This window comes from Arvicanthis niloticus, chromosome 3, assembly GCF_011762505.2.
Source record: "Arvicanthis niloticus isolate mArvNil1 chromosome 3, mArvNil1.pat.X, whole genome shotgun sequence".
Classification (NCBI taxonomy): domain Eukaryota; kingdom Metazoa; phylum Chordata; class Mammalia; order Rodentia; family Muridae; genus Arvicanthis; species Arvicanthis niloticus.
The window spans coordinates 101,710,604-101,733,536 of NC_047660.1; the positions used below are offsets into that span (position 1 = coordinate 101,710,604).

The following is a 22,933-nucleotide window of genomic DNA, read 5'->3' on the forward strand; positions in this document are numbered from 1 at the left end:
TCCCTAGCATCCACATTATGGCTAACAACTATTTGTAACTCCAGTTCCAGGGCATCTGATACCCTCTTCTGCCCTTTATGGGTGCCGTGCATGCATGATGCACAGGCATACATGCTGGCAAAACACCCACACATGTAAACTAAGATGAAATAAAATTAATTATAATTATAAGCACTTAACATTAAAAAAAAAAAAACCTTATTTAGCTATAGCTCATCAAAAGCCCCATCCAGTTGCTCAGTAGTGTCAAGGGCATCGTGTACCAAATGTTTTCTTGCTTGTACCTACTTGTTTTTAAGATTATTATTTACTGTGAGGATCTCTTGAATGGGCTCTCTGTCTCTCTTTACATTCTCATGAGGGTCTCGTGCGGCTAACCTGAGGAAAGACGGCCATGGTCATGGCCTGCCTGGAAGACGCAGCTACCCTATGATTATCCTGTAATAACTTTATTCCCAAAAGGATCTTCCGATCTGAATGTTTGTGCGTATAGATAGGGGGACCACACATCACCCACTAATGTAAAACTTGAGGATTTTTAAAGTTGCACATGCTAACATTTGCTTCTGTTTGCATTTAACTTGGGTTTTAAGAAACCAGGATGGTATGTTTTCAGACCAAGGGCAGCATTTAAAATACGATTGTATGAGGAATTGAAGTGTTTGTTTTGGTTGGTTGGTTGGTTGGTTGGTTGATTGATTGGTTGGTTGGTTGATTGGTTGGTTGGTTGATTGGTTGGTTGGTTGATTGGTTGGTTGATTGGTTTTGGATGTGATATTTCAGAAAACTAACAGAATTTTCAGTATTTGTAGATTGTTTGTCTTGCTGTATCTGAGTGAGAAATCTCTATCCTGTGTCTCTTGGATGACTGCACTAGGTGTCGGTGTGTTACTAGAAGGTGAATTATAGCTAGTGCTGAGGCAAAGTCCCCTCAACCTTTGAAATCAAATCAGTGGTGATTATGGTTTATGGCTAAAAATTATAGAACTCCACATCAAAAATGAATTAGAGATGTGCTATCTCTCGAAGTTAGAGCTCTGGGAACAGTTGGCTTTAGCATTTGCCTTCCATTTTATTACTCTGTCTGCCCTGTGGTGCCTTTTGTCCCCAGGCTGTCCCTTGAGTCACATGCTCTTGTATCTCTAGGCATATATACTCACCCTGTTACATGCATAGCCTGGGAGGGAAAAATTGGTGCTGCTGAGTCACAGTCCTGGGGACTCTGAGACCAAGTGTGGGTAACACAAACTTACATACACCTAAGGGAGACACAGGGAGTTGCTGGAATCTCGGGAATGATTTCTCTTAGTGAGAAATAGTCTGCAGTTGCTTTCCAGTTCTTCTTCCATGATGGGAGGTTTTCTCTGCAGAATGACTAACTGGATGATACTGCAAAGAGAGACCCTGTACTCTGATGGGGAGCCAATCGTTTCATGAACACCCGTCTCAACAGTCTGCAATCTGCTCAGGTGCTGGCCGGCTGAGACTCGGGAAGTTTCACAAGTAGCCTACCTAATTTTGGTTGTAATCAGCTAACATTTCATACTTGATTTGTGGACAGGCCAGTGAGCAGTAGCAGGTGCAAGAAATTAGGAGAGGGAAACAACAGAAACTTCACAGCTGAGAAATGACATCAAATGGTATTTTAGGAGCATGGTTAAATTTGCTAAATTTTAAATAAATTTAAATTTTAAAAAAAATCACCAGAGTTCTCTTTGCTACTGAAATGTCTCAATGTAGTTCACAGGCCATCAGTGTTTTACACAAATAGAGCACCCTGAGAGCAGCCAGGGGACTAAAAGGAGCTGGAGCCCACTTGCAGCCAGAGTTCTCATTTTCAGCATTCTGTCAAAGTGTTGATAGTGCTATATCCAAAGCCAAAGTTGACCATTAATGGCATGCCATGCAAACCTCCTTGTGATGCTGTCTTATTAATGCTCAGAGCCCCTTTAAGACAAAGGGCTCTGATGCTTCAGATGCTACTGATGAGGAAGCCTAAGGGTACTTGCTGGAGGATACAGAGCTAGTCAGTGGTGGCACTGGATTGGATCATTGGCATCTGAGACTTGAAAGCAAGGCCAAGCAGAGCCCCTGTGCCGGTGTGGCAGGCGCAAGGCTCCCTAAGTGTTTGGGCTGCTTCCCTGCGCTGCAGACAACAGCTGTGTTCTCTGATTGATCTACCACATACTCTGCCTTCCATTCCAATAGATGACAAGGAAATAGGCTACATGAGCTCTTTGCCAAAGTCTTTTGTCTAGAATTTCTGGAGAGAGAGTTGGGTTTCCAGAGACAGTTTAAATCCCACTGGAGCATGTGTTATGATGCAACTGTCAGCACAAGGTGGGGAGGGACTCTTAACAACTGACACACACACACACACACACACACACACACACACGGAAGACAGGGACCACCATCTTCCAAAAGGCATGGCCAGGCAGCTCCAGCTGCTTGGAACCTGTACTTTATAATTTGAATTTGAGATTTCTGACTTATTTTACTGAGAGCCTCCAAGAAAAGCCCCCTCCCTTAATGGTTTAAGTTTTATTGACCCTGTGAGAACTGTAACTGAGATGAGGCCATTGACATTTTTATCCCAAACTCACTACTTTTCCAGACACAGACCTGAGAACCTGAGATCTGCTCATGAGATAAGATTGTTCCTAAACACAAGACAGAGCCTCTGATTGAGCTAGGAAGAGAAGCCCAAACCAAGGTGATGTGCTCTGTGTGAGGCCAGGGAGCAGATGGAGAAACATTGTGGAGATTTCAGCTCAGAGCCTCATTACCATTCACAAACCATGTGTGAGCATTAGATGTGTTCCTAACTCCGCTAGGGGCTGAAAGCATATTTTTTTGTAGCTACTAAAATCAGGGGGCTCTTAAAAGGGTATTTTAATAAAAGCAGTGCATGCTCACAGGAACTGCGGTAATGTCGAACAGCTTACCAGATCCCATCTCTCCTGTCTCTCAGCCTGCCTTCCTGAGGAAATTGCTAGCAACATTTCTCCATGTTTTAATACAGCTTACCAGAAATTCTGTGGATACAGTACGTGTGTGTGTGTGTGTGTGTGTGTGTGTGTGTGTGTGTGATCTCACCAGGTAAAATCATAGACTAAAAAGGTATAGACATTTTTAATTCTGGCAGAACACAGGAGGTATCCCTTAAAACCTCAGAATTCTTAAAAACAGAAATGCTTTGCATTTCAGATTTGTTCTGGATTGGAAATGTTTTTACATCAGTAGATGTCTCAGGGATTGGTCCCAAGTCAGAACACAAAATCCATGTGTTTCAGATGCACTTTACAATCACAGCCTGGGTAATTTTATGATTTTTTTAGTGGACCTGGTTTTGCCTGACTAATCACTTGAAGTTAGGAAAGGAATTTTCTCCTTCTGGTATCTTGTCAACACTCAAAAAAGCTCCTGATCTGGCATTATGTAGGCTTTAGGTTAGAATGGGAGGTGTTGAGTATGGACTCTTAGCATTGGACTCATTTGCACTCTCAGGGCTTTCTGTTGCTGGAAATGTGCTTAAGAACACTGAGGATAACCTGTATATTCTGCGATTTGTGTGCTTCACAATCAAGCATAGCTCAGCTGTGCACAGCACATTGAGAGAGGTTTGGACAGCTGCCTGTCTTCTATGAATAACTAAAGGGGCAGAAGTCACTATTGAAAAGACTTCTTGTTCTGTGTCTTGAACTTTTTACACCTGCAAAGTATGTACTTGATTCATATTCACACACACACACCCCTTCCCTCTCTTGCCAAAGGTCTCCTCCTTCTTACATGGAAGTCTTACCCTACTGAAGTCTTTACCCTACTGTGTCATGGGAGTTCTGAGTTTGCCTGGGTGTTGGGTTTATATAGCTCACTTCTGACCTACTGGGGAAAGAATGTGGTCATGAGACGATGGCTCTATAAGGTGAGGCTCTCAGGTGACAAGGCCATCTCTAAAGCTGATGTGTTTTAAAGGCTCCTTGTCAATACAGACATCTCTAGGTGTGGGAAAAAAGACATCTGGGGTCACTGGGTGTCCCATGACACTTCTGATAGATTAAGGCTTGTCAGGAAAAAAATTCTCAAAAACTATTTTAGAGTCATGGCTGGCAAAGCATAGAAAAATTTCAGCCTCTGGACTAGACAACAGCTTTAAAATCTTGGGGTAGGAGGTTGCAGGGTTACAAGAGTTATTACTATGGTATGGCCCCACTAAGTGCAGTTGTTTATAATGCCTATTTATGACCGATTGCTAGAGAAACCAGGCTTCATTTGTCAAAATAAGTTGCTTCCCTAATAACCAATTAGTTGGGATATTTTAGTCACTGTTGTTCCCTAATAACCAATTAGTTGGGATATTTTAGTCACTTAGCTGTGGGTCATGACTCTGAGAGCAGAAACTGAAGGGAACTGTTCAGAGAATCACAAGTATGACCACAGTCCTTTGAACACACTCAAGAAGAAAATGTCCAATAGAGTTGGCAAAGAGCATGCCTATGGTTTGATACTGGCTGAAAAAGAACACTCTGTTTTTGTAGTATGTCTCTTGTGTCAATTCAGACATCTAGGAATGGCCCAGAAAGGAGCTCTGCCTCGTGCCTCTGAAGTTGTTTGCAGAACATGGCAAACAGACACAAAGAACCCTCTGTTCTCATGAGAACACATGTGCAGTGTGTGTCACTGAAATGACTTACTAAACTCTCTGGACTGTCCCCACCCCCCTTTAGATCTATAAGCAAAGCACAAAATAAATGCCCATGTTTTGGGTCTTTTCTTTGGCTTTTTTCTTTTTCATGTGTGTTCGTGTGTTCATGTGGGGGGGGGGTCTGGTGTGTGTGTGTGTGTGTGTGTGTGTGTGTGTGTGTTTCAGCTCAAGCATTGTGGAAAACTTAATTGCCTTGTGGCCATGTCTTTAGGTGTCTGGGGAACTAAAGCAGGAAGCACAGCCTAGGCCATTTCCTCTCTATAAGGAAGTAATATTCAGAAGAGCAAAGGTTTTCTGCCACAGTTAAGAGTCAGGCAGGGGAAACTAAGCATTGGCACAGAAGCAAGACTGGCGTGTGGAGCTCTGGACAGCTTCACTGGGGACAGACAGCAATGGAGACAGTTGAAGGATTTCATACTTATCAGCTTTGTGGAACAGACCAGTATTCTGGGGTTGACTAAGGGTGGATAAATGATTCTCTGTAGAGATTTTAGTTTATTTTATTTTGTCATGCCAATAAGTAAGGACATTGAGTTCTGTCTTGGCGTGCTTAAAAATATTTTAGAAAACATGAAAGGAAAACCATGACAGCTTTTCAGTTGCTTTTGCCTGGGTTGTAATTATCCTCACTGCCCAAGAAACAAAGTCCTCAGCCTGGAGAGGCTTCTGGCGAGTAGCAGCTCTAATAAAGGCTAAGTTATATTTTAACTTCTGCATCATTCCTGAGAGACAACTTTTATTTTATTTTAATCCTCAGTTCTCCTCCTCCAAAAATAATAAGTAGATAAGGCTGACTGATACATAAACAGCTGGGCACATGATCATACGTTAACATACTGCCGTTTACGTAAAGAAGGCTTGACGCGCAGAGCTTATAAAGGTAGAAGCAGTTTGCCATTGTTGTAGATGCAAATGTTCACAGGCTGGCGATTGTTGATGTTTCAACCTACAATCGTGTGCATCTCTCACACATGAACGTTTGTCTGCCTTTTCCAAGCTTTTGGAACATTGTGAAAATGGTCAACCACACATTTCATGAGCCCTCTTTTTCAGGGTGGAGTTGCATACCTGAGGATCGTCCCAAGGCTTTAAAGCCCATGCTGAGTTTCTTTAAAAATTCCTCCATTCTCACACAGCTAATAATCAGCGGCAATAAAGCTCACACTTGTCCAGTTGCCAGCCCTCCTATTTGCCCAGCAGACTCTGGCTTGAAATCCCACACTGGCTCCTTAGCCCTGAGCCTCCTCCTACCCTCCCTCTCCTCAGCCAGCTCTCTGGACAAGCATCAAAAATCAGAAGGGCTTTTACTTCATAAGCAAGTCCTTTCTTCCCAACTTTCTGCCATTGTTCTGGGCGGTGCCTCTCCAGCTGACAGCCATAGCCCCAACATAGCCTTCATTCACATCATGACCAAGAATACAAGAGGTGTGTTTGCAACATGAGCAAAGGTTTACGAAGCAGTTCTTCAGAATGCGATGAGCTCCGATGCTCCCCAGTCGGCTGTTTTCTTTCCCTTTGCCCGTTGTTGTTGTTATTGTTGTTGTTGTTTCTTTCTTTGTTTTTTTAAGTACTGCTTACAAATGACTAGATTGGTTTAATAATCCACTTATATGGGTTGAGACACACAGCTTGAAAATAATGCTTTTGTGTATCTTGTTCAAGACGGGAATATAAGTATTGGTAGGTTCCCTCATATCAGTAGAAAAATGAAGGATGATCCTTTACTGGAACCTGATGCAAACATCCTCCTCCATCCGTGAAAATGAACAGGTATTATCTATTAGTGGAGGACGGCCCCAGCCACATACCATGGAGCTAAGAGAGAGTCCATAGAACAAGGCTCTAGAACTTTGCTTCCGAGTCAGCCCTTGGGGATGGCTGCTCAGGATACTGGTTTATGAGGTCTCAGCCTGCACGGCTGCCAATCATCGCTCTTGGACATGCTACTTTTTCCAGTACTCCATTAATGTTATCAAAGCAACAATCAAATCGAGTTCTGGAAGTGGAAACCTCCCACGTGGCTATGGGCAGTGAATAGTGCTTGTTTATTGCTGAGCATCTGTGACAGCCGCTATGACTGCTGGGATCACAGGTGAGTGGAGACAAGGTTCCTCCTGCTGGGGACAAATGAGAAATCTGGAGGCAGTAACATAAGTAGGAGAGCTAGTTCAATGCACATAATTACTGATTTTCTAAATGCTTGTTTTGTCAAATGTTGCAACTCTAATGGGGGGTTAGCTTTAAAATGTGTCTTCTTTTCCCATAGTTCTGGATTCTTTTTAAATGAAAATTTATGCAATCCTTTTTATAAAAAGTATAATATGCATGCTGCCTATTCAAGAAGGAAAAAATGGGATTTTCCTGGAGATGCAGAGCAGACTGTAGAAAACAATTCTCCCATTGTGTGTCCTTGGGCAAGGCGTTCACATACTTCCCAAACAGAATGAGATCCCAGTTAGTTAGGTAGTTTGTTTGTTTTACTTTACACACAAGACTCCCAGCCAGTCTTACTCACTGTGACAGCTAATCTTGGTTGTCTACTTGACACCAGTCAGAGGGAACCTCAAGTGAATAAGTGTCTTTATCAGATTGGCCTGTGGGCATGTCTGTGGGCTTTTCTTTACTTGCTAATTGATATAGAAGTGGGTGGTGCCTCTCCAGACAAGAGGAACTGAACTGTAAAAGAAGGGTAGCCAACCATGAGCCTGAGAGAAAACAAGTAACCAGGGCCTTCCAGAGCTTGCTTCAGTTCCTGCCTCCAAGTTCCTGCCTTCATGCCTCTGTTGGCTTGCCTTTGATGTGGGCTGTGACCTGTTGTATTTAACCTTTCCTCTGAGGATTGCTTTGGTCATGGTGTCTATTGTGGCATCAGAAAAACAAACCAGGACACTTTCTAACACGAGAGAGAGCCCAGGTTGTCATTCTCTCGTCTGCTTCTCTACAGGAAGCATCTTGTCTGTTTCTTTCATTTCTAAGAGTAAAGGTGAGCCACACACTAGAGTAGCTTTAGATACTGTGTGCACTTCACATAATGAAATAAGAATCTAGACAGCAACACAGAGAGAGAGAGAACATGGGCTTGTGGGACGTGATGAATCTTTTCTCTGGGAGTTCTATAGCAAGTTCATGGATTCCTTTAACCCACCTTAAGTCCCCAAACCACTTAGATGTAAAAAAAAAAAAAATCAAACTAGACAAGGCTATTTGGAAAGAAAAGTAAGCTTGATGAAAAAAATTTCTGTGGAACAATCCTTATAGCAAAATTACTGGCATATGGATGTATTATTAATGATGCCACCCTTAATCCAGAATCCTGATTACTTGATATAAGTGCTGGTTTCTTAACATAACTCTTTAGAGATGGTGTTATTTGTTCTTTATAGCTCCAACTTATCTTCAACATTGCTTTTCCCCACGGAAGCACTGAGAGAAGACGGCAGAAGGAAACAGCTGAAGACATACAGCTTACTAGTCTCATTCCATGAATTTCTGCAGCTAATTAAATGGCTTGCGTTGACAAATGCCATAACTGTAATGTGGAGACCTCCCACCCAGAGCTTCTCTAAGTGACAAAATGCACAGAGGTCTTGGGTTTCAGATCTAACAGGGAATGAACGCTCAGTAACCCAGCACTGCTGAGCTGAGGCCCCTGAGCCTGCAGGAATTCTAGGGTGGAAGATTAAGACGTTCCAGTGACTTCCACACACAGTGTTCAAACTGCTAGTTTACATCAGCGCCATTGGCTGATGTTTTGAAGCAGCCGGTTGTTTGCTATAAGGGACTGTGATGTATAGGGCAGAATGTTTGTCACACCCCAGCCTTTACTCACTGGGTACCAGGAGCTCCCCTCCCCAGTCACAATGTAAACCAAATCAGCAGAATAGTGAGAGTCTACAGAGGGCGGGCTGCTATCCAAGTTTGCAGCATGGGTTGGGGGCAAACTCAGCGGACGGAGGTACCTCTGCCTTCTTTCACAGCATCCTCCTCAGCACCTTCCATCACACGGGATCTTTTCTCTCTCCCTTTGTGAGTCATGGAATTGATAACTTATTATCCCATCTCCACCCCTTTAAAAAATGAAAAGACAGGTACAGAACCCATAGACATGTAAAGCATAATTGTCTTTGAAAATCTTCATATACTATTTACAAATGACACACATCTCTTCCCATGCGGCAAGGCTGACTTCTGAATGACTGGCAAATTACTTCTATTCATCGTTATTTCCCTGAGCACACACTGATGTCAGCCCACAGAGATGTGAGGTCCATGAAGATGCTCCCCAGACATTACCACAGATACTGACTTTAACTCTGACGCTAGCCACCTCACTGCTAACCCTGACATCATTTACCTGTCCATCATTGTGTCCTCTAGACACAGCCCCATGAAGGCATTTTAGGGAATTCAGCCACTGACAGTTCACATATGGTTGTCAACCCTAGACAAAAAAAAACAATTATTTTAATTTTTAAGACTTATTTTTTTTTATTTTATGTGTATGAGTGTTTTGCCTGAAGTAAGAAGAGGGCATCAGATCTTCTGGGACTGGGGTTACAGATGGTTATGAACTTCTATGTAGATGCTAGGATTTATACTTGGGTCCTCTGCATGAACAAGTGCTCTTTTGCCCCGAAACAAGTGCTTTAAAGCATATCTCATACTACCACCAATGGAGGGGATTCTAGAATGTTCCTTTTGACAGATAACAAAATTGAGAATTACAATGCTAACACTTCGTTCAGTGTCAGACTGTGGAGAAAGGATGGAGCCTGCCTAGATTTGAACCATCAGTACTGATCTCTAAGCTCACACTGTCACCACATTGTGAGCGCATGGTCAACAATGAGTTTACAAGTGAGTGAGTAGGCGCATTACAGGTGACAGCTTCAGATGAGTTGTGTGAATGTACATTCAGTGTCAGTTACACACTCAATGGCAACCCAGCAGAAAGGGATTAGAAACTGTGTCACACAATGCTGCTTAGTAAGTCATACAAAGGAGCATCTGGATATGACCTTCGGGATCAGCTACATTACCGAAGTAGCATCCCTCTGAATGCTGTCTACAGAAGCAAAAGAAAGGGAACACAGAAACAACTCTGAGGACTCCTTTGTTCCCTTTTCTTATACTGTAGAGGACCTATAGGTTCCTTCCTTTACAGTCCCTGGGCATTTAAACCCCGGGAGGTGGGTGGAGAGATAACATGTATGGGGGAAGAAGATGGGGGTGCTGGGGGAGAAAACTTCAGGGGCAAATGAAGCTCACCATGACATTCATTGTGTGTCCTGATCACCCAGAGAAGGTATTTTCCATACTTGAATGTCTACCAGAGCAGATTAGACTACTGAATCAGAACCATAGATAGTACAACTAAGGGTCTGTCATGTCCTGTCTCTAAAGTCACTGTGGCTTCAGCTTTGAAACAAGGATGGACAGCTGCTCCTACCAGTTCATAAAGATCAATGAGGTAGCAGTCGAGGAACCGGAAGAAGTTTCAGGTCACTCTCAAAAAACAGAACAAAACATACATTTCCATCACGCTAGAGCATGTGCAAACCAAACAAGAACTAAATGTGTAGCCAAAAGCAGCCAAAGGTACAGGGTGGTAGCAGTGAACTGTGGCTCTCTGAACCATCACTTAGATATGGCTCCTCCCCCTTGTCTCCTCCACATCACAGAACATTCTAGAAAAGAGCCAGCAGAGACATCAGAGGTAATGGTTTCCCCTTCTTCATATGCTATATTGAGAAGGTGAGACCAGATTGCTTGGCCAGGATTAAAATTAATAGTTTAATTTTTTAATTTTTCAAGATTTAACTTTTAGTTGTCCAAAGCTGTAAAAAATTTTAGCATAAAGAATATATGACATTTTAATTCTTTTCAAACTGTAGGCTGTTACATATTGCTTTCAGTCTTTCTTTTCAAACCAATATTTACATTCATATTGAAACCCAAACTACAGAGTCCATGTTTCAGCAATGCTTGGAAGAGGAAGTACCAGCCACAGAGCAGGCAGTTTGCTGAAGGAGCACAAGACAAAGCAGGGAAATTCTGCGGTCAGGAATGAGAGCATGCTGTAGGCTCCAAAGCTTAAGTTATGCGAAAGGCATCAAGATAACTGCTACTAAATTCAGATGAGAGAATGTTAGTGTTCAGGATTTCTTCAGACCTCAGAGGAGTTCCACGCCTGGTCTGCTGGAACCAGGGACAAGTACTTGCTGGCAATATCAAAAGCATGAGCCCCTCTAGTCAAATTTCAAACTGCAAACAGTAGCAGATAGTAAGCCTCGCAATCAGTGTGGTGTGTTGGCCTTTTTATGATGAACACAAATGGATTTGGAGAAAAAAAATGAGCATTTGCGTCTCACAGGAGGGTTGGCTATTGCTTTGTAAAGCTTTCCTCTTTGGGGTTACTGCTGTGCCTCTGTGTCCCAAAGCAAAAGCTATCTTAATGTAGATGTAATCCAGCAACTTCACTAGACCCTGTTGGGGACAGAAAGAAGGAAAGAAGGAAAGAAGGAAAGAAGGAAGGAAGGAAGGAAGGAAGGAAGGAAGGAAGGAAGGAAGGAAGGAAGGCAGGCAGGCAGAAGGAAACCAGCCAACCTTGGGTCCACAAAAGGTAAAGTGTCTTGTGCCCAGTTGCACTATTAGATTAAGTGTGTTTCTGTTGCTGTGAAAAATACCATGGCCAAAGCAAAATTCGAACAGAGACAGGTTGTTTTAGCTTAAAGCTCTAGAGGGATAAGAGTCAATGATGGCTGAGATGACATAGGAGCAGAAGCAGGAAGCTGGCTGGTCACATCTCATCAGCACACAGCAAGCAGGAGGCCAGCAAGTAGTGGTAGGCTATAAACTCTCAAAGCTCACCTCCAGTGGCTTCCTCCAGCAAGCTCCATCTCCTAGAGTTCTGTAACCCTGCCAAACACTGTCACCAGCTGAGAACCAAATGTTCAAATCCATGAGCCTGTAGAGACAGTTGTCATCCAAACCACAACTATTAATTAATTTCAATTGAAATCATACGTTTCAAAATATCAACTGAACTCTTTTAAGACACAGTTTTAAAACCAAAATCTAAGAAGTAATAATTCAACGGCCATGATACAGGTGTTCTTCAAATAAACCCAAGTCATGGTGCAGGATAAATACCAGCTGAGCCCATGGGATGTTTGATGGCGCTCAATGGAGTGTCTGCATCAGTGAAGTCCTGGGAGCGGTACTCTGGTTTTGGAGATGTGAATGAACTGTCTCGTCAGCAAAGTGGGCACAGTAGTTAATTCCTTCACAGGGAAGAATTGTAAGGTCAAAGTGAGCACAGTCATCCCATGACCAACAAAATCAGCTCAGACTACTACTGCATGCTCTTGCCGATCCGTTGCCCTTCAGTCAGCCAAACAGGATGTCAAAAGAAAGTAGTTTCACATCTGAATTCTCTACGTACATCAGCAGAGGTGATAGGTTGTCCCTTCAAATTGTAAATGTCACTAAATAGGACACGGTCCCTCTCCCACAGAAAAATAAGTGGAAAAGCAGATAGTCTCAGGTCTTTCATTGAAACCACTGCTGGAAGTACGATTTTCTCTTAGAAAGAGAAATTAGCAGACAGCTACTAACTGGGAAACTGTGTTGTTTGCAATGAATAAAGTCTTGTGAATCTTTTCTTTACATTCTTCTTAGGCAGTTACTCTATGATATTATACTATTTGTATACCACCCGTTCATGTGTAGTTTTATATTACTACAACAACAAAACCATGAACCTTTAAAAGGAAACTTTATAAGGAAAAGAGGTTTTAGCTTCAGTTTTATAGGTTCAAATCTAAGATTAGGCCTATCCCAAAGAGTTCCAGGAACTACCGGGAGGGAGAGCATCATTACAGTGGCCATGCTCTTAGAGAAGAGAGATTTTGTCTAGAGATAGGAAAACACACAGCAATCCCTTGGTCATTCTCACTGCTGTAACAAGTCTTATGAAAGGCCAGGGGGTCCCATAAAATAACACTAATTCTTCCAAGAGCAGTGACCCAAGTGAGCCCTCCTCTTACAGGGCCTTCACATCAACACTGTTGTTCTAAAGATCAAGCCTCTACATAAACCCACAAACTGTTTCGGAACAGTAGAAGTCAGAAACAGGATAAAATGTAAGAGGAAAGCATGTGAGTCAATGTGAGTCACCAAACTGATTGTTCTAGAGGCAGTAACGTATAGATGTATATGATCTTTGCCTTCCTTCGGACAGTGTTTGACTTAGGGGCATTTGTTTGTTTTGTTTTGTTTTGTTTTGTTTGTTTTGTTTCAGAAGGGAGCCTCAGATCCCATGGGCCTGATGTGACAAGTGGTCATGAGCTGCCTGCCTAGCATAGGTGCTTGGAACCAAACTCAAGTCTTCTTCAAGAGCAGTTTAAACTCCTAACCATTGAGACAACTCTTTGTAGGGTTGTGGGCCCAGTGGCCTGCTTGGGGAGGTGGGACGGGTGCTAGGCTGGTTTGGGGATCCACTGGCCTGTGACAAGGCTGGGGCCATGGGTTCTCAGGCTCTTGGACATCCAGGTGCCACTGGGAGCTAGCCTTCTAGATAGGTCTCTTGTTGGGAATTTCTCAGGAAAGCGTTGCTTCTGACAATCAGGGGAAATAAGCAGGTTATAGCCAACCTGAAATTCCATCCTAGCTCTGTCGCCATTTTGCTAAAGAAAAAGATGTCTACAGCTTTTAAACAACCAACCACAAAGATATATATGACCTAGAAGATTGTGCTAGGTCCACATTGGCCACTAATATTGGTGAGTCACTGCTGTCCTATGGGAGAAGGAAAATGGAGGGCTCTCTCTCTGCTAACCCCTCACTGGGTACAGACATGGACCCAGCAGTGAAGGCCACTGTGTCTCTTCCATCTCCAAGGACCTCGGAACCATTTATAGGCTGCTGTGTTCTTCCTATATTTTATTACAAGGGTTTGTTGTTGTTGCTGTTGTTGTTGTTGTTGTTGTTGTTGTTGTTGTTTTAGTACAAATAGGCTCTGAAAGGATACCCTTAGAAGGTCTGTGGATACAGCTCAGTGGTACAGTGCTTGCCTAACATGCACATTCAAATCTAAGTGTTCTGAGCCCCTCCGTGTCCCCTTCGCCTGTGAAAAGACACGTGAGGCAGTGTTTGGGTGGTTACTACAGCGAGGCTTTATTCTTGTATAAGCAGAAGCGGAAAGACGGAAAGCCCGGAAAAGGCACTGCTTAAATACACCCTAGAGTGATGTGTTCACTTCTGATTGGCTGTTCACTCATTACCCATAATACGCCCCGGGATGGGCAGTGACTTTGGCGCGCTTTTTGCCTTTTGCACCTGCGCAGTCAGTTGTTTACTTGTGGAGACACGGGATGTCAGCGCCATCTTGCAATGGCAGAATGTATCACCACTAACCATGGCTTCCTACATCTAAGGACCACAAATAAACATTCAGAGATATCTCATCTTTGTGTTCTGACCAATTGATGTTTCACGCAAACACTAACTCCATCTTACAACTAGTACAATTTATATACCTGACATTTTTCCACCTCTGTTTCTGTCATCTTAATACTTTTCTTCACATTCAGCCTGACAGGGAAAGCATCATCAATACAAGGCCCCAGTTACCTAGTGTTAAAACAGCTGGTCCTTTCACGTAATCATACAGTCACTGTGAGTCTTTCAGGAAAATGACTGATGGCAGAAAGTTAGGGACTAGAGTCTCCCACAGCGGTGCCCTGTCTGGGTCTACAAATGTGGAATAAGTGCAGAAAATCCACAGCAATCCTAGATGGGGAAGCTGGGACAGTGTGATAAACGCTCACCATCAGTTATGTTTCTGATGATCTAATATTTCAGCTCAATACATCCTAGGTGAATGCCCGCAAATCTCAATTTACCTCAGAAGGATTCAGAGCATTGTGGTAAAAGGACTGAGAATCTTCAATCTTCCTGTTTTTCAGACTTATCTGCACCAGCTCTGGAGTTTTATCTACTTTTGCCTTTTGTTATAAGCACTTACAGATGTCTTCTCAGCCCTAAGGACCTGGTGACCCCTAAGAGGAGGATTGATGAAGATGGCTGCATAACCCTTGCAGCCATAAGTGAGGTGAAAGATAAGTAGCTGAGGCGAACTGAAACTAAATCTTCACTCTGTTGTGCCCTCAAGAGGCAAGGAGGGCTTGGAGGAGAGAAGAGGCATGAGCAGGATCAAGAACAGAGGGCAAATAGGGAAAACAGATAGATGGAGTATGAGGAAGTAGAGCTAAGAGAAACCCAGTATGGTCCATGGACAAACAGCATTCTCCTAGCATGAGATCCTATTAGCTAGTGATGGAGTGATAGGCATGTGTGGGGTGCATCCCAGACATGCCAAATCTGCAACTACAGCCAGCCAGGACCTAGCAGTACAGGGTGGTTGGGATCCAGCTCCATTGAGAGCATCTGAAATAGACCTCAGGGCTCCTGTTTCCTTCATGAAATCTTTCACACTCTTCCAGCCATTGCTTGATGAGCATCTCTGCTGTAGCTCTTAGAACAGGGTGCACACATCGCTGCCTGTCCCATTTCAAAATCAGACTGGGATTTAGGGGTGTGGGTGTGCCTCCGGGTCTGCCTCTGCCCAGGAAGGCCATAAAGCTGGGCAGAACACGGGGACACTCGGGGAGCTCTGGAAGTTCAAGTCTGGGGGCTAGGGAGGGGCAAGTGAGTTTCTGGCTTCCGTTCTCCACTCTCCCACCCAATTGGAAAGCTTACATTTGTGATATGGATTACTTACTGAACTTACAGAGTTTCATTTAAAGAAAAGAAAGGAGAAAGCCTTTAAAACCGCAGGCTTAGACTAGAGTGAAACAAGCAAAGAGAAGAAAAGGAAGAGAAGGAGAGGGGGAGGAGGAAAAGGAAGAGGAGGAGGAGACAGAGGTAGCTTACTGGTGGATAGATTGAATGCTGGACATCTTTGTTGAAGAGCTGGAACATTCCGCTGAGGTACCTGATAAGCAGGTGTCTGGATACTGAACACTTAACACTTCAAGGCAATGCTCACCTGTGGACAGGGATGACCCTGGAAGAAATGTTTCTCCAGACATAATAACTGGAGACATGGGGTTGATCCTGTTATCTTTACTTGTTCTGCATTGAATGTGTCCCTCTGTGAGCGCAGATGTGTGTGAGAACATTTCTTTACTTGAAGCTTTTACGCTAAAATACAAACAGTAAGGCAGGGCCTTTGTCCTCTTTTTGTATCAATCCCCCAAACTTCCCTGCATCCCCCACACCTGTACTCTCCCTACTAAAATTCACTTCCTTCTCAAAGGAAGAAGTTGCTAGGATCGGAGTGCACATGGTCAGTTTAAAGTCACATGCCATGTAGTTGATTGAGAAATTAGACTCTGAAGAATATCAGGTCTCTCTGTGGGCTAGAGAGAGCCATGGCGGATGACCGGCAGCTTCTAGAAACCCAAAGAGGAATCCATTGAATGGCACAGAGCCTGCCCCTCCCCCTGGTTATTTCATTGGGTGCCCACAGTGGGCAATGCATGTTTTAGAAAGGAGGGAGGGTGGGTTTTACTGCCATTTCTTTCCTACAGCAACTGGACTTGGGGGCTGGAAATGTATAAAAGGATCAACTCTGATTCTGGGGACTTTTCCTGAGCCCTGTGTGCATGAAAAATGCATGCCCTGGGACTTGTGGAGTTGTGTTTTTAAGTTCACAGTCATTTGATTTCTTTTAAATTCATTTTTAAGTTTTCAATAGCATATATAAATATACACAGTAATGCATTTCACTGTGACATTTTCATACATGTATGTAACATCTTTTGATCCTATTCATTCCCTCTATCTTTTATCCCCCTCACCTTGCCCTGGTGCCCCCTCTTCTCAGCTACCCCCTTCTGATTTCATGTCTCTTCATTGTTATTTGTTTCTTTGTTTTGTGAGCCAGTGAGTTTTGTAAGGTCACTGATAGGAGCATGGGTAACTGACCAGTGTGGTAGGTAATACCACTGATGAAAATGTCTCCCTCTTCCCAGCCACCAGTAACTGCCAGTAGCTTTAATTGCAGTACGAAGTCATATGTTTCAGTGCAATGCCCCCATGCTCACATTGTATTGAGCTCTTTATTTAGGAGAAAATTGTTTAGGAGAAAGAAAGATACAATATTGCCTTCCATTTGCCATTTGAAAGACTGATTATTTTCAGTGCAACCATTTGATACTTTCCATGTTTCTAAATATGTAATTATAATCTGCATGTCCGCGTTTGTTGGTGAGGTGGGGTGTTGTTGTTATTGGTGTGTGGTGTGTGTGTGTGTGTGTGTGTGTGTGTGTGTGTGTGTGTGTGTGTGTGTGTGTTTTGTATCCCAAGCTGGCCTGAAACTTGCCATGGAGACCAGAATGGCCTTGAACTCACAGAAATCTACCTGTTTCTGTTTCCATAGTGGTGAGTGCACAGCCCACCTGTGATCACAGTTTTTTTTTAAAGTTAATTTTTATAGTAAATACCACCCACTTGAAATTTAATTGGGGTGTGTGTGTGTGTGTGTGTGTGTGTGTGTGTGTGTGTGTGAAGTGAGAGTGGGTGTCCTAACTGGAGGCCAGAGGACAACTTCATGGAGTCCATTCTCTCTTTCCACCTTTCTGTAGGCTCTCATGATGGAACTCTGCACAGAAGCACGATTTCCCTGAGCTACCTCACCAGCACCATGTTTAGTTTTTTGGTTTTTTGTTTGTTTGGTTTTTGTTTGTTTTTTTTTTTCCTGGCAATGAATTAGATTTTATTTTTATTGGATATTTTCTTTGTTTACATTTCAAACATTAACCCCTTTCCAGGTCTACCCTCCAGAACCCCTATCCCATCCCCCCATGAGGGTGCTCCCCCACCCACCCACCTCACTCTCACCGTCCCACCCTGTCATTCCCCTACAATGGGACATCGAACCCCCTCAGGACCAAGGGCCTCTCCTCTCATTGATGCCCAACAAGGCCATCCTCTGCCACATGTGTGACCAGATCATGGGTCTCTCCATGTGTACTCATTGGTTGATGGTCCAGTCCCTGGGAGCTCTGGGGGGGGGGGTCATTCAGATATGTTAGATGTTGAGAGAGAGAGAGAGAGAGAGAGAGAGAGAGAGAGAGAGAGAGAGCGCTTGCAAAGAAGGGAGAGTAAGGGAGAGAAAGAAGAAGGGAGGGAGGGAGGAGGGAAGGAAAGAAAATATGTGTTTCCCTCTGGGAGAAAATTAATGAACAGAGAAGGGACAGAATTTTTCTATATAAATCATAAATGTATATACAAAATTTTATAGTAAACTTTCACTGATAAAGCAGATGTTTCTCATATTATTTATCATGAGTGTAAGCTACCAACAGCTCAAAAGCTGATGTCATTACTCTTAATCAAAAATAAATTAAATATGTGCAAACACACAGGAAAAGAGAGAGAAGAGCTGACTGCTGTGAGAACGTCCACCTGGCTTCCTGCAGATGACATCATAAGTCGCTAATCCCTCCCACTGGCCCTACCTGCTTCGGTTCCTTTACTCAAGTGGACATCAATCCTTAGCAAGAAGGCAGTATTTCATGTCTTACAGTGGGCGTTACTATGTTTTATAGTTTAACCCTCTAAACCTAAAAGGGTAATAGAATATTTTCCCCCAGACTTTTGGCGAAGATTGTGTAAGCTGCTCGTGAGCTGGCAGCATTAGCCTTGCAGGCATCCCATGGCTTGCCCTTGGGGTGCTGTGTGGTGCCACAGAGCTCTAGTCTCACAGAACTTTGTCAGACTTTATAGCCTTTGTCGTTAATCCTAAATACAATAGAACTACATAAGAAATAAAGCCAATGAACAAACAGAAAAACCACACAACTCACAATGCTTCCATCCAGAGATAAGCTGTGCTGCTGGAGCTACGGCGGGGGGCTGGACTCCATGGGAAGTGCTCAGGGGAGCCTGGGAGAAGGTTCCAGGCCTGATCAAATCTCAATCAAGCCGAGAACATTTGTCAGCGCTCTGTAGTACTTAATCAGGTGTTTCTTAGAACACCGTGTGTCCTTGGGGATATGCTTTCGCTTGGGTATGTGTTTATCTTATTTCTTTATATGTGTGGGGTGGGACCACAGCACTTGAGTGACAGTAGGAGAACATTAGCTGGTGCTTTTTTCCATCCGTGTCACGGTCCCAGGGAGCAGGTCCTGGGACCTTTCTCTGATAGGCCTTATCACCAGTTCAGTGTGTCAAGTCTTTTCTTTCCTGGGAAGTTTCTAACGCATACAATGCTGTTCTGGTTGTGTCAGCTTGACACAAACCTAGACGTGTCTGGGAAAGAAGCTCTTAATTGAGAAATTGCCCTGGAGGTGAATCTGTGGGGCATTTTTTTTTTAATATGGATGAATGAGGGAGGGCCCAGCCCTCTGTGTACACTGCCACGCCTCGGCGAAAATGATCCTGGGTTAATAAGACCAGCAGGCTGAGTAAGCAACAGAAAGCAAGCCAGGAAGTGGTCTTCTCTCAGGTCTCCGTGTCAGTCCCCGCCTTCGTGTTCCGCCTTGAGTTCCTGTCTTGGCCTCCCCTCAGTGATGGACTGTTGCACGGAAGTTGAAGGCAAACCCTTTCTCCTCAAATTGCTTTTGGTCATGGTGTCTTGAACACAGCACTAGGAAGCTTCCTCCTACCTTTCCGGTCATATTTCCCATCTCAGAAATGCCAGTGATGTTGGCTTTGACCCCTCCACCTCCCTCCGCATCCCTAGCCTGAACCTCTGCTGTTCCCTGCCTAGGCTGTTCCCCGAGTAGATGAGTAGACTCCCCCATCTTTACCTGTTTAGTTTCTCTGTCTCACGGGTTTCCTTAGTTCTGCCTTCTCCCTTTAATCTTAGTTTATAATATGGCTTTAAACCCCTATTTTATTAAATAAGAAATCAACTCAATATACTTATTAAATAAGACCATTACTTAATTACTGTGTGGTGCTCTCTTCTTCACAGGCTACGTTATTGGTCTCTGCCTCCCTGTGCTCCTCACCTGCCCTTCCTGCTAACAGGGAAGTGCTTTGAAGACCCTCCTTTTCTCTAGCGCAATAGAGGTAATTTTTTACTTAACGTGTCTTCATTCAATTGCTGTGGGCCCAGTACTAGCTCCAGCTTGTTTTCTGAAGGAAGAGCTGCCACAGCCACCCTAGCGGGGCCTGGCCTCAGCTCCCACCTCAGAATCCCATGAGACATGTCTGACTCTGGTCTCTTACCCACTGCAGCTGATTCTGCAGTTGTGGGCTCCAGCTCTTTCTCCACCATGGATCAGAACCCTTCTTTCGATAGGCCTCATGTTTTCTGAGGTGGGTTCTTCACATGTCCCAAGGCTTCGAACTTGGCTTAGCACATCCCCCTCCAGGACTGACGGTACCATTTCTGATACCCTGACGCAGCCCACCCACTCTATTATGTCAGATGTGGAGGGGCCCTGGCCACGCCGCCTGCCAGCTGCCCCTGCTCTTTTGGCAACAGCTCTTCGAATTGAGAGTATTTTTTACTTTGTGGCAGCTGGCAATATTTTGTGTTGATTTATTTTTACATGTGTACATTTATATTAATATTCATTAAATATTGAGGAACAAGATTCTGTGATATAATTTTCAACAATAATCCTTTCTCCCTATCATCTCCAAAACCACATTAGTTTTCATGTGCAGGATAGCACCGAACAGACAAGATTAAATGAAGATTAAAACTTCCATGCAAGACATTTAATTTCAATATTTAATAATATAAAATAAATTAAATCCTAGAAGAAAATTAACGCAGAAAGGCATTAAGGAGAAAACAGAAACTTTTGTTCTTGTATCATTCTGATGTATTTTCTCTTGGAACTTGCTTATCTGTGGTTTTAAAGCTTGTGTCTGCCTGTCATACACTGTGTTTATTCTGTTGCTTACTTTCCTCAATCATCCACGGAAGAATCTTAAGATAGTTCTGAATACTCTTTGAGTGGGATTTTAAAACCTTGGAAGCATAGTAACATGTTCAGATAATCCACCATTACCAGGCTTTTCTGTTTTTAACAATTTTACCAGCACCAATATTGGTATAGACACCCTGCTGTACAAATCTGTGTGTACATCCTTTGAAAGCATGTTAGCAATGCTGAGGAAGTGTCTAAGTCAGGAGAGCGGCTGCCGTGCAGGGGCGAGGGGTCTCAGTCGGCACAGTGACTGCCATGCAGGGGTGAGGGGTCTCAGTCGGCACAGTGACTGCCATGCAGGGGTGAGGGGTCTCAGTCGGCACAGTGACTGCCATGCAAGGGTGAGGGGTCTCAGCCAGCACAGCACAGTGACTGGGTGTTTCACCATACATCTGTAACCTCCATGCTAAAAGACATGCAGAAAAGCAGATCCTGTGGCCATGTTGATGGTTCAGTGAGAGATCCTGCTTCAAAAACAACATGGAGAGCATGACTGTCTTCATACACACACACACACACACACACACACGTGCATGTACACAGGAATATGTTAGTAATATTTTGAAGATATTTCTAAGTAGCTTTATAAGTTTTGTCTTAGATTTTATAATTTAGTGACATGTATTAACACTGATTACTGAACCATATATGTACAATAAACATAGATAGAGGTGTCCTGTACTAGCTTTAGCCATAGAACATAACATTTAAAATAAATTTAGACATATGTCCCCCAGAGATTTTTTTTTTCCTCATAAACTTAAGATCTAAATTTGTATGACTTCTGGCGAATCACTTAAGGACTTCATTCATATGGTTTCTGGTGAATTGTTTAGTAAAAGGTACTGAAACATTTCATAAACTACACATTGTTTCTAAATAGTGTCCCTTCCATTATTTTGGTCAATACCCTTTGACTTTTTTTACGGAGTTCAGGGTACCATAGTGATCTAGGGTACAAACTCTGGAGTCAGAATGACAGAGAAGTTTCTCAAGTAGAGCAGACCATATCCAGCTTCTTGGCCCCTGCTTGTCCTCCAAACATAATACTCCTCTTCCAGCCTTCTCCAGTCTTCCCTCAGCCTTCTCACATCCACAGGGGACTGTTCCCATTAGCTTCCTCCCCAGATGACCCTTGTCTCCATGACTGCCCTTTTCATATCACACCTGAAGAGCATGGCACCATTAACAATACAACCTGGGTTTAAATCAGCACCTCCCTGGCCCTTCCACATGCCTGCAGCTCCGGTGCCTTTGCCATGAGAGGTTCTGCCCTCTGTGGACTTTGGGAATATTGCCAATCAAGGGACAAAATCTGGTTTCTCTCTTGCATGAAGTATTATGACAGAGATTTTCAGGTAGCATATTAATCTACCCAGAATGGAAATTCCTGCAGGAGAAGTAGAGAAATGAAGTGGGGCCTGAGAAATAGTGAGATGCAGAAGTGTAGACTCAAGAAAGAGCGTGTCTGCCCCTCCGTGGGTGACCCAGTAAAGAAAGAGCAGGTGACAAGTGATGAGTCAGGAGGGGACACGGCAGAGGTAGGCCAGAGAGAGCACGGAGCCTCGTCACCCGCCATACTGGTTCCAAACATGTTCCAAGCCAGCAGCCTAGGCAGCCGGGTAGTATGTGAATGTTGTAACCGATCTGCCCATTCAGAATCTCTGGAGTTTGGGGCCCAGCCATCTGTTTTAACTTCACTGGTGTACAGAGAGATCTAAGAACCCCTCGTCTATGGTAGCAATATATAGGGTGCCAATGCTGTGAGTAGATAGCATGGAGAATTCTGTTCTGGTTGCACCCGTTTTCTCAGTGAATAAATGCAGACACTCACGGGCTCAGGCGGTAGATGTAGAGGTGGTAAACAGGAAGGAACAACTGGAGATCTTAGGAGAGAGAATGCTTATATGTAAATGACAGATAAACAGTCCACACTGAAAAATGGCTCTGCTCAGTGAGAATGCCAGTGAACAGTAGATGAATGGAATGACCAAGGTCTTGAAACGCAAGCTTTATAAGGCTATGTGGCTTTCCCTGAAAGATACTGTCCTCCTTTCTCAAAGCAAGCTCATCTAGCTATCACTGATGCTCCAAACCCCCTGGTCCTTGGTGACATAACCATGTATGCAGTCTTGCCATCGATACAGCACAACTCAGGTGTCCCAAGTGCGACACACGGCAAGAGCTGTGGAGCTAGCTGGGCGGCAAGCAAGTTAGCAGCAGTCAGAGTCTGTACTCACACAATGTTTCAAAAACAAAACTCAAAACA

General features: G+C 43.7%; 1 protein-coding gene across 12 annotated transcripts in view; it reads left to right on the forward strand.

Annotated features, from left to right (window-relative positions):
- Thrb (thyroid hormone receptor beta) overlaps positions 1-22,933 on the forward strand; it is a 327,549-nt gene that overhangs the window by 181,315 nt on the left and 123,301 nt on the right. The window contains exon 3 of one of the 12 annotated variants that reach the window (XM_076931602.1): positions 19,695-19,792. The exons of the other annotated variants lie outside the window; for them this stretch is intronic. The gene's annotated coding sequence lies outside the window, so the exon portion shown is untranslated. The remainder of the gene's footprint in view (positions 1-19,694; positions 19,793-22,933) is intronic. 12 annotated transcript variants of the gene reach the window in all.